This window comes from Panthera leo, chromosome B1, assembly GCF_018350215.1.
Source record: "Panthera leo isolate Ple1 chromosome B1, P.leo_Ple1_pat1.1, whole genome shotgun sequence".
NCBI lineage: Eukaryota > Metazoa > Chordata > Mammalia > Carnivora > Felidae > Panthera > Panthera leo.
Genome location: NC_056682.1, coordinates 105452580 through 105472778, shown reverse-complemented (window position 1 = coordinate 105472778; position 20199 = coordinate 105452580). Strand labels below are relative to the sequence as shown.

General features: G+C 33.6%; 1 long non-coding RNA gene across 12 annotated transcripts in view; it reads right to left on the bottom strand.

Moving 5' to 3' along the window:
- LOC122217929 overlaps positions 1–18328 on the bottom strand; it is a 95636-nt gene extending 77308 nt beyond the window's left edge. For 10 of the 12 annotated variants that reach the window (XR_006201763.1, XR_006201767.1, XR_006201764.1 and 7 more), the window contains exons 1-3: positions 18096–18328; positions 14182–14295; positions 9786–9837 (exon numbers count right to left, since the gene is read on the bottom strand). This is a non-coding gene — a long non-coding RNA (uncharacterized LOC122217929). Of the gene's footprint in view, positions 1–9731; positions 9838–11540; positions 11640–14181; positions 14296–18095 lie in introns of all 12 variants that reach the window. The other 2 variants (XR_006201770.1, XR_006201772.1) reach the window with 2 other exon arrangements.
- Between the last annotated feature and the right edge of the window lie 1871 nt (positions 18329–20199).

Below are 20199 nucleotides of genomic sequence, written 5' to 3'. Positions count from 1 at the left end.
ATAATTAGAGCTATAAAAGTTAGCACTAAAATAATTAATTATGGAAAATGCTTGCAGATACCTCCAGGGAGTCAGGTTTTTACTAAGGAAGGGAGGGATGAGAGGGTTTTTGTTTCACAATAAGACTTCCCGAAATATTTGATACTTTACCATGTGCATATACTTTATTACTTTGCTAAAGGTTAAAATAATTATATCTAACTCTAAGACTTCAGTCAGTACTCCCATACTTCTGCATTATAATTATCAGTTTTATACCCAGTAGGGATAGGGCTATGCTTGTGTAAAATACGAAGTAAGAATTGAAAAGCCCTGCTATTAAATTTGCAAAGTTGGATATAAATGTTTTCCTTTCTGTTCTGTCTTCTCTACCAGCAACTTCTCAATCATGAATATGCTCAGCACCTACATCTGCTTTCTGTTCTTCAAATTCACTTAACCTCATTTTCTAAAATCTGAAATAATTTGTAAATTTCTGTCTAAAATTCTCAGTCCTCATCAGAACAAACACTTAAGGTAACTTCAATTCTCAAGCATACTGCCTGGTTAAGAGTTTAAGACAAGTTTCTGAACATATTGTGAATGTATCCAAATGCATGTTTTCTTTCCTCTGCGTCAGCATTTTACAGAGGTCTTTTAAAGAGTTCTAGGGGATATCAGTTTGTAATCACCCATGGAAAATAAGAATAGGAAATACAATAATAAGTTCCAAAAGCATTTAGCATGATAAGTTCCTTTGTATTATTTCCTATATAATACATGAGTTGCACATGTATTATTTCCTATGCAAATCTTTTGCAAATAGTACTTTGGAGAAATTTGTCATAGGAATTGAAGATAGTGGGTGAGGTTGACATAAATACTAAAATCTATAGAGCATGCGTTTATTGTTTTTGTTGTCTGTCAAGGGATGGCATCATCAAACTGTAGCATAATGTTTAAATATTACCTTTCTTAATAAGTGAGAACACATCTTTCTCAGATACTCTCAGATATTAATAGTAGTATACTTAAATATTTGATTTTTTTCAATAGTATATATGAATAAGTTGAACTATTTAAGTAAGCACAAGAGTAAATTAAGTAAGATAACTTTACATTAAATCAAGGATCAAAGGATTGAAAACAGCTTCTGTTTTTCTAAATATTCCTTTACCCTTTAAAATATTTTTTTCATAATCACTCCCTTTTTTCTCTTTACTAAAGCACATAACAAAAATTGTATATTATGCTTCCAGATGGTCATGATCAAACTGAATGTCTTCAATTTAGAAGTCCACATTAGCTTCTGTTAATTGTTAAAGTAAAACAATCAAATAGCTGAGGAAGAAATTGATAATAACTGGCAAATCTTAGCAAATCTAGTGTTTTCATTCAGTCATACCAAAAAGAAGACTTCATTCACAACCATTTGGTACATAATAAAGGATTGTATTTCTTTTGTTTTAACACTGATATTTGTAAAAGTATGTTCACCTAATGTAAAAATTGCTGAAATTTAGTATTTATACTACATATTATTCTTTAACAAGGTGAAACTTAAATATAAATGGATATAGCACATAACTGGCGATGAAGCAATGTCACTTCTAGGAAATTCACAAAGTAATGTGAAATTATTTAAAGAATTGCCTAAAATATGCAAATGTTATTTAATGAAGATATTCATTTATTCATGAAGGATATACTACATATGTCAACTATGTACCCAAGCACTATATGATGCACCGGTGAGTCAAAGTTAATGGAGCAAACCTCAGTGCTCACAATCTATAGCTGGAAATAATAAGAATGCCTTCCCAGAGGAGAGATGGTCTAAAGTGAGCTTTTGAGAAGTAAGTGCTTCAAGGCAAAGGATGCACCAAAACATGACTCCCGAGGCAAAATCTCACAGCTGTTTCAGAGATGTCATGAAGAAGGACTTGGGTGAGCTTTAGAAGAGAACTCTGGAAACCATGGATGGAAAACTGACCGAGAGCCTTACATGCTCTGCAAAATTGTTTGAACATTATAGATAGAAACTGGAATTGCGTTGAATGTTTTTAGAAAGAATTTTATATTCTGGAGATTTCTAGGCTTGAGGAAACTCTTACCTATGTACACAAGTAAGTTATCAATTTAAGGTATTTCTTTTTATAAGCGAATCAATTATTCCTCTTTAAAAAAAACTGCTAATTCTGCCTCTTCCTGTGTTTCTCAATTATTACATCTGCAATGTAAACTGACATGTAAATGTATGCACTTATCTTTAAAATTAGAATAGTTAGCACTCCCAAAGTCATTCCCACTTCACCTGCCCCTTCCTAAACACAATGACCAGAAATCTAAATTGCATCAAAGGAAAATAGAGGGGGGTGCCTGGTTGACTCAGTCAGTTGAGCATCCAACTTCTGTTCAGGTCATGATCTCGCAGTTCATGAGTTTAAGCCCCATGTGGGGCTCTGTGCTGACAGCTCAGAACCTGGAGCCTGCTTGGGATTCATTCTCTCTCTCTCTCTCTCAAAAATAAATAAACATTAAGAAAAGGAAAATACAGAACTTTGTAATTTTCTAGCTACCTTCCCTTTCTTTAAAGATCTGGTGGGATGCCTGGGTGGCTCAGTTGGTTAGGAATCCAGCTCTTGATCTCATGGTAATGATCTCATGGTTCTTGAGATTGAGCCTCGCCTCAGGCTCTGTGCTGACCACTTGCTTGGGATTCCTCTCTCTCTCCTTCTCTTCTCTCTGCCCCTCCGCTGCCCTGGCATGCTCACTCACTCTCTCCCTCTCTTTCAAAATAAATAAATAAACTTAAAAAAAAATAAAGATCCGGAAACTGAGACCAAAAGAAGACAACTTCCCCAAGTCTTATAGCTTTGCCCTAGAATGCAAGCCTTCTTAAAAAGGCAGAATTTTATGGTGTGTAAATTATTCCTCAATAAACTTGACTTCCAAAAAAAAATAAGCACTGTATTATGGGCAATCATACAACTGGGGGGAAATATTACAGAAAAAAATTGTGCACAGAAATGATGAGTACACTAAGTACTTTAATTTCTGTAACATTCTGACATTACCATTTTGTTATTTCTTTTTTTTTTTTACTATGTGTAGTTCTTACAGAAACCCATGCAAGTAGGAAGAGAACATTATCTCATATTTACATGTAGTGATAACTGAAACTCAGAAGAATTAAAAATCTCGCCTTATGTAACATAGCCAGGAGCAGACCATGATCTAAACCCTGGTCTTTTAAATCTAGTTCACAGCATTTTCAAACATATCTTCTGTCCTCTACCCCACTCACCATCTTTCCCATACAAACTGACAAAATATAGTAAAAAGTTCCCTTTCTAAAACTTCACAAACCACACAAACTCAGTGAAATAGACCAGATACATCCTACATATCCTCTACTTCTTTTTTTTTAATTTATACAAATAAGGATAACAATATCCCCCTCATGAGGATTTGTATGATGAGGGATAATGAGATTATTATGCACATGCTAGTCCCAGACAATGACTGTCATATAATAGACACTCAATAGACATTAGGTCCATTCTGCCCCTGTTATAGCCTAGTATTAGTCTACTTCTCAAACTGGCTTATCTCTACGGGTAGGAAGTGGTACACTAGATGATAGAGAGTTGACAGTGATGCTCTGGGTGCTTCAATTTTACTCACAATTTAGGTGGATATTACATAATTTAAGTGATCAATAACTATACCTTGGTTAAACTCAGACAAGAGAGAAAATAAAAAATAAAGCTGATGTAGATTTTCAGGATTTCAAAGGAATTCTATTCTTCTGGATTACTTTGGGCAATGCCTATATTTGTTCTACCATGCCATGACTGGCATTTTACTGGAAAGGTATGAGAAGCAAGCAAGAGAAAATTTTAAAACAAACTATATATACCCATTTTCAAAACTCTTTAGCAGGATTTTATAAATCTAAGCATATGCCTATCCTCAACCCAGCTATTCCACTCTTGGGTATATGCCTAGCAGAAATATATATATAAGCATATATATATATAAGCAAATATATATATATAAGCAGATATATATATATGAAACTACACAATCAAATGTTTATAGCAATACTCTTTGCTAGATCTCTAAACTTGAAACTACTTAAAATGCCTGAAAGAGTAGAACTGATAAATTATGGTTATTCACAGCAATACACAACAGTGAGAATCAATGATCCAAAATCATATGCAGCACAGAATGAATTTCACAGACATAACATTAAATGACAGTGACTAGAAATAAGAGTACACACAGTATAACTCAACTTCCATAAAGATCAAAAACAAGCAAAACTATGTCAACAGATTTCAGGAAAACAGTTACTGTTGGGGAGATGAAGTAATCAAAAATGGATCAAGGGGTTATTGGATATTTATAATATTCTATTTCTTATTCTGTTGCTAGTGACACAGGTTATTCAGTTTGAGAAAATTCCTTGGACAGCACACTTACAATAAATGCTCTTTCCAATGTGCATATTATAGTTTAATAAAAGTTTTTTTTAATTACAGAGATATAAAAAGGATCTATCAAAATTTCACAGATTATCTTTCCTTATGTTTAGAGATGGTGACTGAAGATAGTCCCATATTTCATAGAAATGGAAAAACAACTTTATTGTATTGGGAATTTCCAATACTAAAAACATGGATTTTTTTTTTTAATGTTTATTTATTTTTGAGAGAGAGAGTGCACAGCTGGGAAGGAGCAGAGAAAGAGGGGAGACACAGAATTCAAAGCAGACTCAAGGCTCTGAGCTGTCAGCAAAGAGCTCGATGCGGGGCTCGAACTCACAAACTGTGAGACCATGACCTGGGCTGAAGTCAAATGTTTAACCAACTGAGCCACCCAGGAGCCCCAAAACATGGATCTTTATTCCATATTGGATTCTAAAGTTTTACTCTAAAAATGTAAATGTACTTGAAATGAGTTTGAAATATCTATAGAAAAACTAAAACTTTTTATGGCATTTTAATGATATTTTTATGTATATTTTAAAGAACTACATTATATGCTTATTTCAGTGAAAAATAATTTTACAGAAACAGACATATTTAATAATTTACAAAGCTATATTTCAAGAACTCTACTTTTGTCCATTTGTATGAACACACTAGAAAGTGCTTAAAGGCAGGAGCTTTGCCTCACTTATTTTGCCCTTTCCACTACCTGGTACAGATTGTGATACATGGTAGGTGCCAGATGCATGTTTCTAAATCAAAGATTAACATGGTAATAGAGGAGTTAAGATGCAGGGAAGATAGTTTCTCTCTCTCTCTCTTTTTTTTTTTCTTCTAATCACACTGTAGTCCATCTTCCCCAGGTGACACACCATGAGGATGTTCAAGTAGCCCTCTAAAGAATGTCTCATGGTGAGTGTGATGCTAAGTGAAATAAGCCATACAGAGAAAGACAGATACCATATGTTTTCACTCTTATGTGGATCCTGAGAAACTTAACAGAAACCCATGGGGGAGGGGAAAGAAAAAAAAAAGAGGTTAGAGTGGAAAACAGCCAAAGCATAAGAGACTCTTAAAAACTGAGAACAAACTGAGAGTTGATGGGGGGTGGGAGGGAGGGGAGGGTGGGTGATGGGTATTGAGGAGGGCACCTTTTGAGATGAGCACTGGGTGTTGTATGGAAACCAAATTGACAATAAACTTCATATATTGAAAAAAATAAAAGAATGTCTCATGGTAAACAACTGAGGCCTTTTGCCAACAGTCAATATCAGTGAAACAGTTATGTGAGAAAACCACAGTGGAGGTATGCCCACCATCCTCAATTAAGTGACTACATCCTGACCAATATCCTAGTTGAAACCACACTTAAGATCCTAAACTAGAATGGCTTAGGCAAGCTACTCCTGAATTCCTGATCAACAAAAAAGTGAGATGGTTAACATTTTTTGTTCTAAATCAGATGTTTAAGGTAATTGATAATAGATAATTCACTAAATTTTGCTGATTATGAATAATGCTATAATTCACTAGACAATTAACTAAATTTTGTAGATTATGAATAACACTATAAAACATAGTCTTTGTGTGGACATTTTATTCATTTCTCTAGTCTAGGAGTGAGATCTCTGGATTGTATGGTTTATATATATGGTTGTATAATGCTGCATTTTCACAGGCAGCATGAAAGATCCAATGGTCCTGTGACTTTTCAGCAATTGGTATTCTCAGTTGTTGTTGTTTGGGTTTTCTGTTATTGCTCACTTGTTTTAGCTATTCTAATGGGTAGGGAGTGGTATCTTATTGGAGTTTAATGTGTACTTCCTTACTGAGCATCTTTTCCCGTGCTTATTTGCCAGTCATTTTTCTTCTATGGGTTTAATGTCTGTACAAGTCCTTTAGCACTCTGTAATGGATTGCTTTCTAATTTTTGAATTTGGGGAGTTCTTTTTATATACCAAAGTAAAATCCTTAACAGGAATATGTTTACAATTATTTTATTCCAGCCTCTAGGTAGTCGTTTCATTTGTTAAATGTCTTTTGAAGAGAGCTTTTTAATCCTGATGCAGCAAAATTCATTGTTTTATGATTCATTCTTTTTGTGTCCTAAGATAACTTTGTCTAACTCAAGGAATTCCTTCTGTTTTCTTCTGGAAATTTAGAGTTCTACATTTTAGTTTTAGGTCTATGATCATTTCCATACCTATGGCCCAGAGATCATCTTCTGCTGAAGTTGAAGAACATCACTCTGACATCTCACATTAGAAGTGCTACTCATCAGGCCAGATGACAGATGACAGAAAATTTGTTTGAAAGCATCCTGGATTCTCTCAGTGTCCTTCCCTTTCCTAAAGAAGTGCTACCTAAATGATGTTATATGGGTTGAGAATCTGGTGGCATGAAACACAGCAGGTTAAAAGGCGGGGGAGAGTCTTCTAAGTAAATAATAAAATAAAATAAAATATAAAATCAGATGATCATTCCCAACAAAAAGTCTGCTGGGATTTTGACTAGGGTTGCTGTAATTCTACAGATAAATTTGCAAAAACAAGTTAATATTATTGTTTCTTCTGGTCCGTAAACATGGTATATTTCTTCCTTTATTTAGCTCTTAAGTTTATCTTCCTTATTTAGTTTACCTTCCTTATTTAGCTCTTAAGTTTATCTTTTTACAGTTTTAGATATCTAAGACCGGCATATCTGTTGCCAAAGTATTTCACGCTTTTGATGCTATTGTAAGTTTTTTTCTTTCAATTTCCACTTACTCTAGAATTTAGAATTAGATTGTTTTATATATTTATGCTAGCACTGAGATGAGCTAAACAATGTCATCATTTCAACTAGGTTTTTTTTCTTGCCTTATTATAATGCCTAGCTACACTAGTGCAATCGAAATCGTGAGGGTAGTTATTGCTTAGTTACCAAAGTTAGGAAACTATTAAATATAATGCTTCCTGGTTTTCAAAAATGGTTGAAGAAGTTCTACACACGTAAATTTGACAACTTAAATGTATTGAAGAAATTCCTTGAAAATCATCATCTGTCCAGTCTCAGCAAGATGAAATACATAAACTGAACAGCACTAAAACTAGTAAGGAATCATTAAAAACCTCCCCCCTGACAGACCTTGGCAAAAAGATACCTTCAGGCTATGATACTTCAATGGAAAATTTCACCAAACATGAAAGAGGAACTATGACCAACTCTAAACTATCTCTTCCTAAAAAGAAAAGACAGAGGAACACTTTCCAATTTATTTTATGAGAGGAATATTTCCCTGGTACCCAAATAGACAAAAGACAGTACATAAAGAAGAAAAAAGCAAAGCCAAAAAAAAAAAAAAAAAAAATAGAAAGAAAACCACTACACAACAATATTCCTCATGAACATAGACATTAATTCAAAAATATAAAACCAGGTAAAATCTACTAATAAAGTGGATTTTCTCCTGGGAAGTCAAGACTGATGATATAGTAAAAAATCAACTCATATAGTCTACTATATTCTCAACATAAATAAGATCAATCCCATGATCATATTAAATGATGAAAAACATTTTATAAAATTCACACCCATTTCATGATAACTCTCAGCGAACTAAAAATACAAGGGAAATTTCTCAATCTGATAAAAGGCATCAGCAAAACCTATATGTCACATTTGTTTAAAAAATGGACTTATAACTCATATTATGACCAAAATAAATTCCAAATGAATCAGAGATGAGATGAAAAGGAAATATCTATACAAACATTAACAACAAAGCATAGATAAATAATTTGTGGTGTCAAATCCAAAAGCAATAAGAAACAAGATAAATGTGATGGTATTTTTAAAAGTTACAGCAAGAAACATCAAAAGTAAAGTCAAAATACAAATGACAAACTAGGAGACAATATTTGCAATTTATAGCTAAGACAAATTGTTCTTAAAATTCAGATAAAAATAGCAAAAACACATGAGTAGCCAACCCTCAGGGGAAAAAAATATGTACACAATCCTTAAACATATGAAATATACAATGCTTCACTCATAACAAGAGAAATGTGAATGAAAATCGCTGGCAGTGTCATTGATTGCCTATCAGAATGGCAACTCATGTTGGCAAGGCAGTCTTCTCAAACACTCAGAGGAATTTGACAATACTCTAAATGACATTTGCATTTGAACCACATATCCAAATTCCAGGATCCTTCTAGGAACCTTCTAGGAACCTAAAAATTCCCCTAAAGTGTGTATGTGTCTTCTAAAATACAATACTTTAAGTGTATAAATTTAATTACTGATAGCAAAATTTATAAACAAGCAAACTGCCCAACCACAGAAGATGAATAAATTATAGCATATCTATATGAAAGAGTACTCAGCAGCAGAAAAAGGATGAAAAATATTTCTATAAACTGATATGTAGTTGTCACCTAGATAGTTTAATTGAACAAAATCAATGACCTTTAAAATACCTTAACAGGGGTGCCTGGGTGGCTCAGTTGGTTAAGCTCTGACTTCCAGCTCAGGTTGTGATTTCATGGTTTGTGAGTTTGATCCCCACACTGTTAGTGCAGAGCCTGCTTGGGATTCTCTCTTTCCCCCTCTCTTTCTGCCCCTCCCCTGCTCATGCGCTCTCTCTCTCTCTCTCTCTCAAAATAAATAAACTTTACTTTAAAAAATTAATGAGTCAGATAAAATACCTTAAAAAAATAAGGAAACAATAACAACTAGATAAAGAGTGGCAAAATCTGGATTATTTTAAAATCTCTATGTCCCTACTATTCTTGTTTCATTAAATATTTTTAACATTAGTCATGCCAAAATTTTTAAAAATGTGGAAGTTAAAAAAATCATATACAACAGTTTTGTTCACTCTGGAATTTTCCTTGAATTTATGTAAGATCAGATCTGCAGTTTCAAGCAGAAGAATCATGATGGGTTATCCATTGTTTCTTCCTTAACATTTCAAATGGAAAAGAAAGTACTGGAAGATGCATACTTTGATACCTAACCAGATTTTAACTGTTTTCATTGTAGGGTGACAGAGAATCACTCAACTGGAAAGCAGGTTTTACCATTTTTTCACTCAGGAGAATCTCTAGAGACCACCAGGTATTACTCCCTCAAGAACATGAGACTGAGCATATCCACCCTTAAGAATGACAGCATTTGCTGACCCTGATAATGTGCTTTCTATTAGCCTGCTGTTGCCCAAGCATTAAAAACATTCTGTTGTGCAGTTCTCTTTTTAAAAAATTCACTAACCTTACTTCTTTGTAAAAGGCATCTGATTTTAAAAGCACAGGTAGATGGACTTACTGAGTTTTATTCTCTTGATGGAAACTCAACACCAAACATTGGGCAAAGTCATCTGTCAAAAAGAAAAAAAAATAGACCTTCACCCCCAATTTAAGCAAAACCTGTAGCTTTGGTTTAATTTTGTAAATATAAAGAATTTAAACACTGAGAAAATGGAAACATATCTTGAAATTTACTATCTGAAAGAGCAAATCCTCTAAAATTTTCAGAATTGGAGTTTATTTTCCTTTCAGATCCATGACCCAAGAAAGGGATGTTCAAATGTTTTGTCTGTACTGACATCATGCTATATGAATACCCTCAGATTTCCTTCATTTTCTCTCAATCCTTAAATATGTTCTTTAATATTTAAGCTTTCACCTGTCTTGCTTCATCTGACACAAATTGTGATTCTACTGGATTGAAGAGAAAATTCCTTTGTAGCTTACACCATCATATATTTTATAACTTTGCATGCATTTCTCAAGTGGAAAGTGTCACTAACTTAAGTCCTTCCAGCATAAGTCTATCTTCCCCACCCTGTCTCCATCATGGCCTCACATAATTTCATCACTCTCTGGCCTTCTTTTAGTTGGCTGTCTGTAGTGTTAGATTGTGAATTGCATGAAGACAAGTAATCTCTTTTTTTTTTTTCATTATCTACACCATCCACAAGGTACTTAATATTTTAAATACATAAGTAAATGAATGGCTGAAGTAGATACCTTAATTAAATGACTCATAGAAACATCTACAGGGTGAGGTGTTTGCTACGGCCCTTGGATAGCTACAGAACACAGCATGCCTGGGACCCATCCTTGACCCCTGTTCCTCTCTTATTTTGCCATTCAGGGCAGGTCTGTATCAGCAGGACTCATATAAAAAAGGTGGAAACAGAAAGGGGGGCACATTTGCTTCTGAAATCTCCCTTTTAGTCTATGCTGAGTGCGGCTGTTCTTCTGTCATTGTCAGTTTCCTTTCTTGACATTCCTTACCTCCTACTCTTTTCCACCTAACTTGAAAAGGAAAGTTGTTTACTTTGAAATGAAGTTGAATATTACCGCCTATCAATAAAACTGTTTGTGAAGCAAACAGAACTTGAGGCATCATTCAAAAGGTAATAAACATCCTGAAGTGCTATAAACTCCATGAGAGAGCAATTTGAGAGCTAGCCATAATAGTAATAATTAACATTTATTGAGCACTTAATATGTGCCAGATATTTTGCTAGGCAGTTTACACTTAACCCGCTAGCAGTTTTTTGAGATAAGCATTATTACCTTTTACAGATGAGGAAGCAGTCACATAGCATTCAAAATAGGTCTATCTGACATCAAAATACATTCACTTAAACATGCAGCTGGAGGCACAAAAAGTAATCACGGAAAAGAGGCACTGCTTTGACCAAATAACAGCACTGTGGCATCCTTTGATCCTAAGACATTCAAACTGATGGAGGGACATGGATTTATAGTTAAATATTTCTACACCACTGGAGTTGTTCTAAAGTTGGGGCTGGGTGGCGCTATAGGCCTTGGAACCCAGCACTGTGATTATGTCCCTTAAAAAAAAAAAATCCATGCAAACAACTGAAGGAAGTCCAATGCTGTTCTCTACAATATTCAGTTACCTCTCAGATTTATTGCCAATAATACCATCCATTTATTAATTAATACCTTTTGTGTTATCAGTTATAATTATTTATTGATCATTAAGGTTAGCACTAAGTTAAAAAATTCTTTCACTTAACACACTTGAACAACTAAAATACTTAACTAGAAACATCTGGTATCTTCCAGTAGTTTATTAGTCCTGGTACCATACGATTATAATCTTAACATGGAATAGTCTGTTCTTTAAAGCAAATCTTAAATCCTAAAAAAGAAACAAAACAACAAAAGCCAAAAGAACTATATCATCTGTCTTTTCATATTTTTAGCTGATTTAAATTAATATGGCTATCAGGCTTATTGACGTCTATAATGCTTTTCTTCTAAGATTCTCTAAAATGTTCTGAATCAATTTTAAAAACGCTAAGCCTGTCATCCTCCACCTAAGCTCTTCATTACTTTTCAAGTCAATATCTTCTCTTTAAATTCCTTTTGCCTCTCCTCTCCTTCAGCATCTTTTCTGACCATTCTCTAAGCTCTTTTAAAACCTCCTTTATACCAGCATAGCAAGTCACATTCCCCCTCCCTCATCTTCCACTGTGTTGTCTTAGGGTGATAAAAGAGAATGAAAAACAAAGGCTTTCTTAACATTGTTATGATTTACGTTTCTTAATTAAGTGATATATCCCAGTGGCAGTGAGAACAGGGTATTTGGAGAGGGCAGGGAGAAACATTTGGATCTGAAAGTACCAAGCTGAAATAAACATAATGATGGCAATTAAACTACAGTGCTGACTTGGGAGGGATTACAAGAGTCGAAACGTTCACAGAATAGAGTCTGGCACATAGTGCCATTAAAAGGTATTTCACACTCATCATACACATAGCAATGACAAAACATTCAGTGGAGTTACTACAAATATTCAACAAGAGATATTTGTCTTCATTCCTCACTAATAATTATCAAAATATATTCTTAGGGGCCCAACTGATCCAACAGAAACACAAATATGTATTCATTCATTTTGCAATTGGATAAAGGAACTAAAGGACGTTAGATTAAGGTAAGCACGCAACCTACCCACATACATCCTAACTATGGATGTAGAAATTAATTCTATTGATCACTAAGTTTATCTGAGTATATAAAAGTAAAACAAAATGAGAGTTAAGTAAATTATAATTGATGAATATATAAAGAGGTATTAAGTTAATTTATCATTTTATTCACATGATACACCGGGTGACATATCGAGCGCATTTCCAGAACTTATATGTATTTCTGATATTAGGTTCACTTAAAGGCAGAACATTCACTACTAGGTGAATAGACCTTTAATGTATATGGAAGTAAAACTTCAAATTTCTTTAGCTATATAAGTTGTAGAACTGAAATGCACCAACTTCTTTAAAACAAAGAACTCTGTCATAAAATATTAGTGACAAAAATGTAATTTAAAAAACCAAATGCAATCAGGAAACATGTGCTTATGGGCAATGCATAATCTTAAAAAGAATTTAAAATAACTCTAAAGTTATTGATTTTGTCCCTTCATTTCATAAAAACTACAAATTCAATTTCATGATAGACAAAAGAAAAATGTTTCAAAATAGTACAACCTAAAGGAGTTTTTGTGTTTGTGGATTTCAATAATAGAATAAATCTCTCTTTTTAAGATGTCACTTTAGAAGTTTTTTCTTAAACTTCCAACTGTGTATATTTTCAGTTACTTTAATAATAACTCTTCGTTGGCCTTCTAGGAATTCTTACCACTGCATTTTGATGTATTGTATTAATAATGTTCTGATGTATGTTTTGGTTTAAATAGGTATTGTTAAAGGTGACCTTTTGGTTTGATTGTTTAGCTGACTTTAGTGCTAATAAGATAAAGAATGAGGTGTCTAATGAACCTCATGTATGGAAATAATGATAGATGGCTTATTTGGAATTCTACAGACGTGACACTGCCAAGCCCGCTGAGGAGTCTCTGGAACCTAACTAATTTTAGAGAGAGGTTTTATTGATTACACAGAGACAGGGCACATTGTAATCATTTTTACAGCAAGGTATTGCCTGAGGTACCAAAATCCATTAAGCAAGGATTATAAACTTTGTTTTAAACTGGATCCTAAATTGTTTCTTGATGTATAGTCAACAACAGCTCGGTAAGATCAATCACAGTTACTAAGGCATATTAAAATCAACTTGTTTAATTTTAATTGCTCATATGCCTGACCCTCTGAGGTGCAGCTGTTCATGAAGCTCGATTATGTTTTTTCCCAGATAGGAGTTTCATTTTAGTTTACATTATAATCATTTCTTTCCGAAGGCCACCACATAATCTACTTTTTACACTTCTACTTTTAATTTACTTTTCCTACCCTTAAAAATGTACAGGAAATGATGCCTCGCTATGACATTTTGGGTCATTCTGTACATCGTTTCATCCTTTTAGGAAATAAGATGTTTCAATATAATTATTTGAGTTGAATGTTAAAATATATTGTATATAACTGTACACAGACACATTTGCAAAAGTTTCATGTGGATATATTCTTACAGAATCTTAATAGTTTAACTAGACTAGCTTCTACCTGGGAGTCAAAATATTTAGTTTGTTTAATGGCATGTAAGTTGTCTTGTTTTAAATGGGTACTTTATATATTTGATGTATTGCATAGCTAGAGTATGAATACATGTACATCTTAAATATTTATTAAAATGTAAAAGATTGTAAATCAACATCCTTATTCTACTGCATATGAGAAAAAAAGGAAAAGAAGGTAAACATGTGAGCATGGCTTACCTGGGAATAAAGTGACTTTAACAATCAGAAGACCTGACATCAAGATCTAGAGTCCCATTAAATAATTATATAACCAACAACCTAGTTAATTTCTTTGGGCCTCCATTTCTACATCTGTAAAATAGAAATAAAATAGAAATAAAAAAATAAAGATATGGAAATTTGAATCTCACTATGCAATACATCTGACAATGTTTTAGAAATTTAAATGTTCAGTATTGTACATGTGTACACATATACATAGACTGATATATATATATGATCTATTCAATTTGTCAAAGGTCAAGAAATACACAAGTAACTGTAATCAGGGAAGAGGTGATGGAAAAGAGTCCAGTGCAGTGGGAAATTAATCTAATTTTGAAATTATACATTTTATGTTAAATGAGTTCATGCATTTTTAAAGTTATAAGTTCAAAATAACTAGACCAACACTTAAAATTTCAGGCTTGTTAGGTTGATAGTGAGCTAAACACTAAGATTGCATTAGTTAAAATGTATCCATTGCATGTGTATATAGTCGATCTTCTAGTAATTTAACTGTTCTTTAACTCTCTAGCTTCAACTCAATAAAAATATTTAAAAATTAACTTCAATGTTTTGAATTTCAGATGAAGTTGAATATCACTGTTGGTGACATATCCTTAAACACAAATTGAGTGAGAAAATTACCAGCGTTATTGTATTTAGTAATATGTATATCACTTCATTTCTTAAATACCAAAATGTGTTTACTAATGCATCAATTATAATTATGAGTCACTGATTATTCTAATCAAATTATTTAAGGTACAGGAATGAAATGTCAATGTTCAATTCCAGTTTTCCCTTTGTTCAGTCTTAAATGCATTGTAAGTTAGCACAAATAAAACACTTTGTCAATTTCCTAAGGGAAAGAAAGAAGTATAGCATGACATGGTGTATCAGTTTTGTTGGCTGACTGATAACTCTCCACCCCAGAATGTATCATGGATATTACATCATGCTGCTTGGTGTGGTTGGGAAGGCAAAATCCAGCTGACAACAGAATAACATTCCCTCCATTGACTAGTCTGTTCTCTTTAACTTCCTGGATACTTTCCCCTCTATCCCCTGCTCTCTCTCTTAAATTCATCACCCTTAAAAAATTTTACCCTTCCTCCAGATTTCTTTTATTTTTTCCTCTGTCTCCTAAGAATCACCTACAATTTCTATTATCATCACTTTGAAGATGATCCTTAAATTTTTATTGGTAACCTAGACTTCCTATCTAAGCTTTAAAATCATTTATCAAATTACTTCCTCAATGGCTACTAAGACATCCAAAAAGGCAGAGACGACATTTCGACTTGTCATAGTATCTCTAACACTTAGCATAGTGCCTGGCACATAGTAGGTAGACATGAAATAAATGGAAAATGAAGGAATGAATGAATGCACATTTTATAAGGATTAATGTGATGTCTACATTAGATGAAGAAGACACTATGAGAGATTCTGATTTAGTTTGAGGCCTCTGGCAATCATTCCAAACAAAATGATGAGGCTGTGCAATAGAGTGCTGAGTGTAGGACTAGAACAAAAGTTACCTAAAGAGCCATTATTTAGAAGAAAGGCCTTACATGCCTATCTTGCAGTTTATGCCATTACCTCAATCTGGAGAGCCCTTCTCCTATCAAAATTATTCCAATTCTAGAAAGAGGCTTAAAGCTCACTTATTCCATTAAATTTAAGCTATTTATCAGATCCCACATTATTTTTCTTCTCTCAGCTCTTACTAATAAATGAATAATTACACATAACCCCCTGCCACACACACACACACACACACACACACACACACACACACACAGGAAATAGCGTTAGCTTCAGAGAAGAGTAGACACATGTAAAATTTTAACACTGTCAATCACTACTTCTGTGGCTACAGGCAATCTTTTTAAGGCTTCTGAGATTCACTATCTTCTTATCCTACAAGATTATTATCAAGATTAAAATTAATAAAATAATACATAAAATTCATTTTGCACAAAATACATAGAATTTTCATTTCTATTGCATTTAAAATAAAGTTCATACACACTGGCACGTAGTTTTTGTCTCTGAATACTTCAGGTTTGTCACTTAACCAAAGTGAGACATTTAACAAAGATCATATGGATCTTTGTAGCCTCCACGGCACACACTTTATACTTGATACATTCTTGATCATTATTTGAAATTTTTGCAACTAACTCCATTTTATAAATATTTTTTCTATAGTATTTGATTTGAAAATGTTCAAAGTTATGCCCCTCAGGCATGTAGGTGTTTAAAGCTTTAGGGTAATAGAAATAATAATGCATTAATCTGAGTCTACCAAAATCTTGCTTTTTCTGGGTGTTTCTAATATGCTTGAGAAAATATTCAAATTCCACACAGTGAAGACTAATTTTTGAGGTTCTAATAAATTTATTAGTTATAAAACCTGAGGTTTTTTCAGGGTTTTTTTTCAGTTATAGGCAAATAAAATGTTGACATTATCAGTATCCGTGTACTTAGGTTCTTACATATACTTCTTTTTTTTTAATATGAAATTTATCGTCAAATTGGTTTCCATACAACACCCAGTGCTCATCCCAACAGATGCCCTCCTCAGTACCCATCACCCACCCCCCCTCCCTCCCACCCCCCCATCGACTCTCTGTTTGTTCTCAGTTTTTAAGAATCTCTTATGTTTTGGCTCTCTCCCTCTCTAACTTCTTTTTTTTTTCCTTCCCCTCCCCCATGGTCTTCTGGTAAGTTTCTCAGGATCCACATAAGAGAGAAAACATATGGTATCTGTCTTTCTCTGTATGGCTTATTTCACTTAGCATAACACTCTCCAGTTCCATTCACATTGCTACAAAGGGCCATATTTCATTCTTTCTCATTGCCACATAGTATTTGAGGATGTGGAGAAATGGGAACCCTCTTGCACTGTTGGTGGGAATGCAAACTGGTGCAGCTGCTCTGGAAAACAGTGTGGAGGGTCCTCAAAAAATTAAAAATAGATCTACCCTATGACCCAGCAATAGAACAGCTAGGAATTTACCCAAGGGATACAGGAGTGCTGATGCATAGGGGCACTTGTACCCCAATGTTTATAGCAGCACTTTCAACAATAGCCAAATTATGGAAAGAGCCTAAATGTCCATCAACTGATGAATGGATAAAGAAATTGTGGTTTATATACACAATGGAATCTTACATATACTTCTATAACCATTATGCCATAGCTACATAATTCAACCTAAAACTATTAAACATCAAATCAAGGGCTTAAGTTGATGATAAAAGTGATTGAGTTTTGCTAAAAGGCAGAAATGGTAATATAATCTAAATATATATTTTTTTCAAAGTTCCTATGTATTTAGTATTTCAATAAAATATTCACACATAATTCTAATAATTTTAAGTATTTCATATAACACTTTAAAGGACAGAAACCAGTATAAAGTACTTTTGTATTTTGCTATAAATGGTCTTTAGAAAACTGAAAGTTTCTGAGTTTTCCTGGTGGCCTGTTACTAATATTCATCCCCCTATTATTCTATAACTCACTCAGGCATACAGGGTAAGGCTTCTAGCGAGTTGGAACCACATGTTTCACTGCATTTTGTCAGATTACTCTTTGCCAACATCAACAAGGAAATTTATGCAGACGGTCTCAATAGATTCACCAAGTTAACAAACAGACAAGTAAGGATAAAAATTGATAAATTACAGTCACCTTTTCTTACAAATGCCAGACTTTATATGCTATTTAGATATGTTGAAGTTGAAAAATTTAAAAATCTATCGTGTGAAGCAAACATTCTGTGGTGTTTGCTATTTAGACTTTCGTAGAGAAATCATCCAAGTGAAAAATTGGGACCATCTTGTTACTGTCACACGATTTCCCATTAGCTACTAACCTGCATTGCCTTAAATTGAACATGTGGCACACTGCTGTATATTTCATGTCACATTTCTCTCAGAAGGTCAGCTTTTTCTGAACGTCCACTGGTATTTGTTGAAAGTAAGTTCCAAAGAGAACCGGGAGTTTGAGAACTTGGGCCAAAATAAAAATATGGCAGAAGGACATTTGCTCCTTGATGATCTAGTTCTGGACACATGTACCACACTTCTGGGATCCAAAGCTCAGTCATTACCTAGCAGCCAATGACAAGGCCCAAACTCAAAATACTAGCAAATACAGGGAAGATATCACATGATTCTGTATGGAATTAATTGGTAATATTTTTTAAGTGTACAACTGCCTTGGTAAAAAATAGAAAATTTAAGATGCTATATAAATATCGTTGGTTCGTTCAAAAGCAAAAACATTGGAATTATCAATTAGCACAGTAGACAAGGAGCTTAAGTTTTAGCTATATAGCTAATGTTGCATTTTTAGAATGGTCATTAGTCACTCATGCTGGTAGAGGGAGGTAAAGATTTCCAAGAAACATTCTAAGTGTTACTAAACAGCATTTTCAGATTATTTTATTAATCACCAAGCATTGTATTAAGCACCTGTGAGCTGCAAGCAGCTGAGTTCTGTGCCCAACAGCAAGTCATATAGACACTGAGCGTGAACATGGACACTGACCGTGACCATGGACACAAAAGTATACCAGGGAAATAAGTTTGAAAAATTTTAGTGATATTACAAAGGAAAAAATGTTTAGTGTTTTAGAAGGAAATAACAGAGAAGCATAACAAACTTGTTATCCTTTGCCAATTAAATCAGCTATAATACATTTTATTCTTATATATGGTTTTGCATGTAACCTAGGAAGGAATGGATATGTATCGGTCAGAAAATGGCACACTGGGTTGGTCAGGCAAAACATCCAAATCAAATCTGGCAATTAATATACTGGAAGTTGTTGCATGTCAATTATGAAGTATGAGGACATATTAAGTGAAAATGTCAATAGGAAATTGGGGGGGGTGGTTCATGGTAAGGCTCAAAACAGAGGTTGAAAATAGGGATGTATATTTAAAAATCATCCATGAATAAATAAACGATGAAGCCACTGGTGATTTATAAGGAAAGAATAGAAATAAAAGGGCAAACTGAGGATAATTCTCATGTAAATACTAAAAAAGGAAAAGGAGCCATACTTCAACATAGTGTTTTCAGATAAGAGTCCCTGATACCTAATGTGCTTCTACTGAATATATTGTAACTTTGAGATACTACTACCCTAATTCAGTTAACCATCAAAGTTTAAAAGTGGTTAAATACCAGTTTAAAAAACATCTATTTCATAATAATGCTATTTATTTCAACTGCTAAAAATAAATTCTAGCACATTACTGCTTAGTAAACATCTCTGAACCAAATTTACAGCAAAATATGCACATCAACATATACTATGTATTTAGAGAAATAGCATGATAACATTGGAAAATTTTCAAGACTTGGTCCATCTGGCTCCACAGCTTATTGCTTTTTCTGTATCAAACTATCAATGGCCAAGTTATTTGGAGAACATGAATATCAGAAGTGAAGATAAGCTGTATAAAAAGAACAGAAAGATAGAAGATAACTGCATTGATGATTGTCAACAGCTCTACTAATAATCTAGCTTTGCAATCAATTATGAAATGTACAGACAATAGAGTTAACTGGCTTAACTCTGGATTAATCTGATGTCTACAACAGATGACGAAGATGCTATGGGTGTTGTTTTATGGTAGAATCATAGCTGAATCACTTCCATGTACTCAGTCCAGATCTATCTAAAAATCACACGATGGATTTGCCAAAACTGGCAGAAACAAGTTAACTATTATTCCATAACAAGATAATTTTTTAATATTCCTCTTCTTAATCATTATTATAACCTTAAATACTATTATGGCATAATAATATTAGTATTTAAGGTACTTTTTTCCCTTTCTTTGGGATTTCAAGTTTTCTAAGGCCTGTATATTTTAACAAACCATTGGTTTTAATATTATTTTTTCTGGTTATAAGCCTTCTACCCTCATCCATAGATTTTTTTTTAAAAATCATGTCTTGCATTG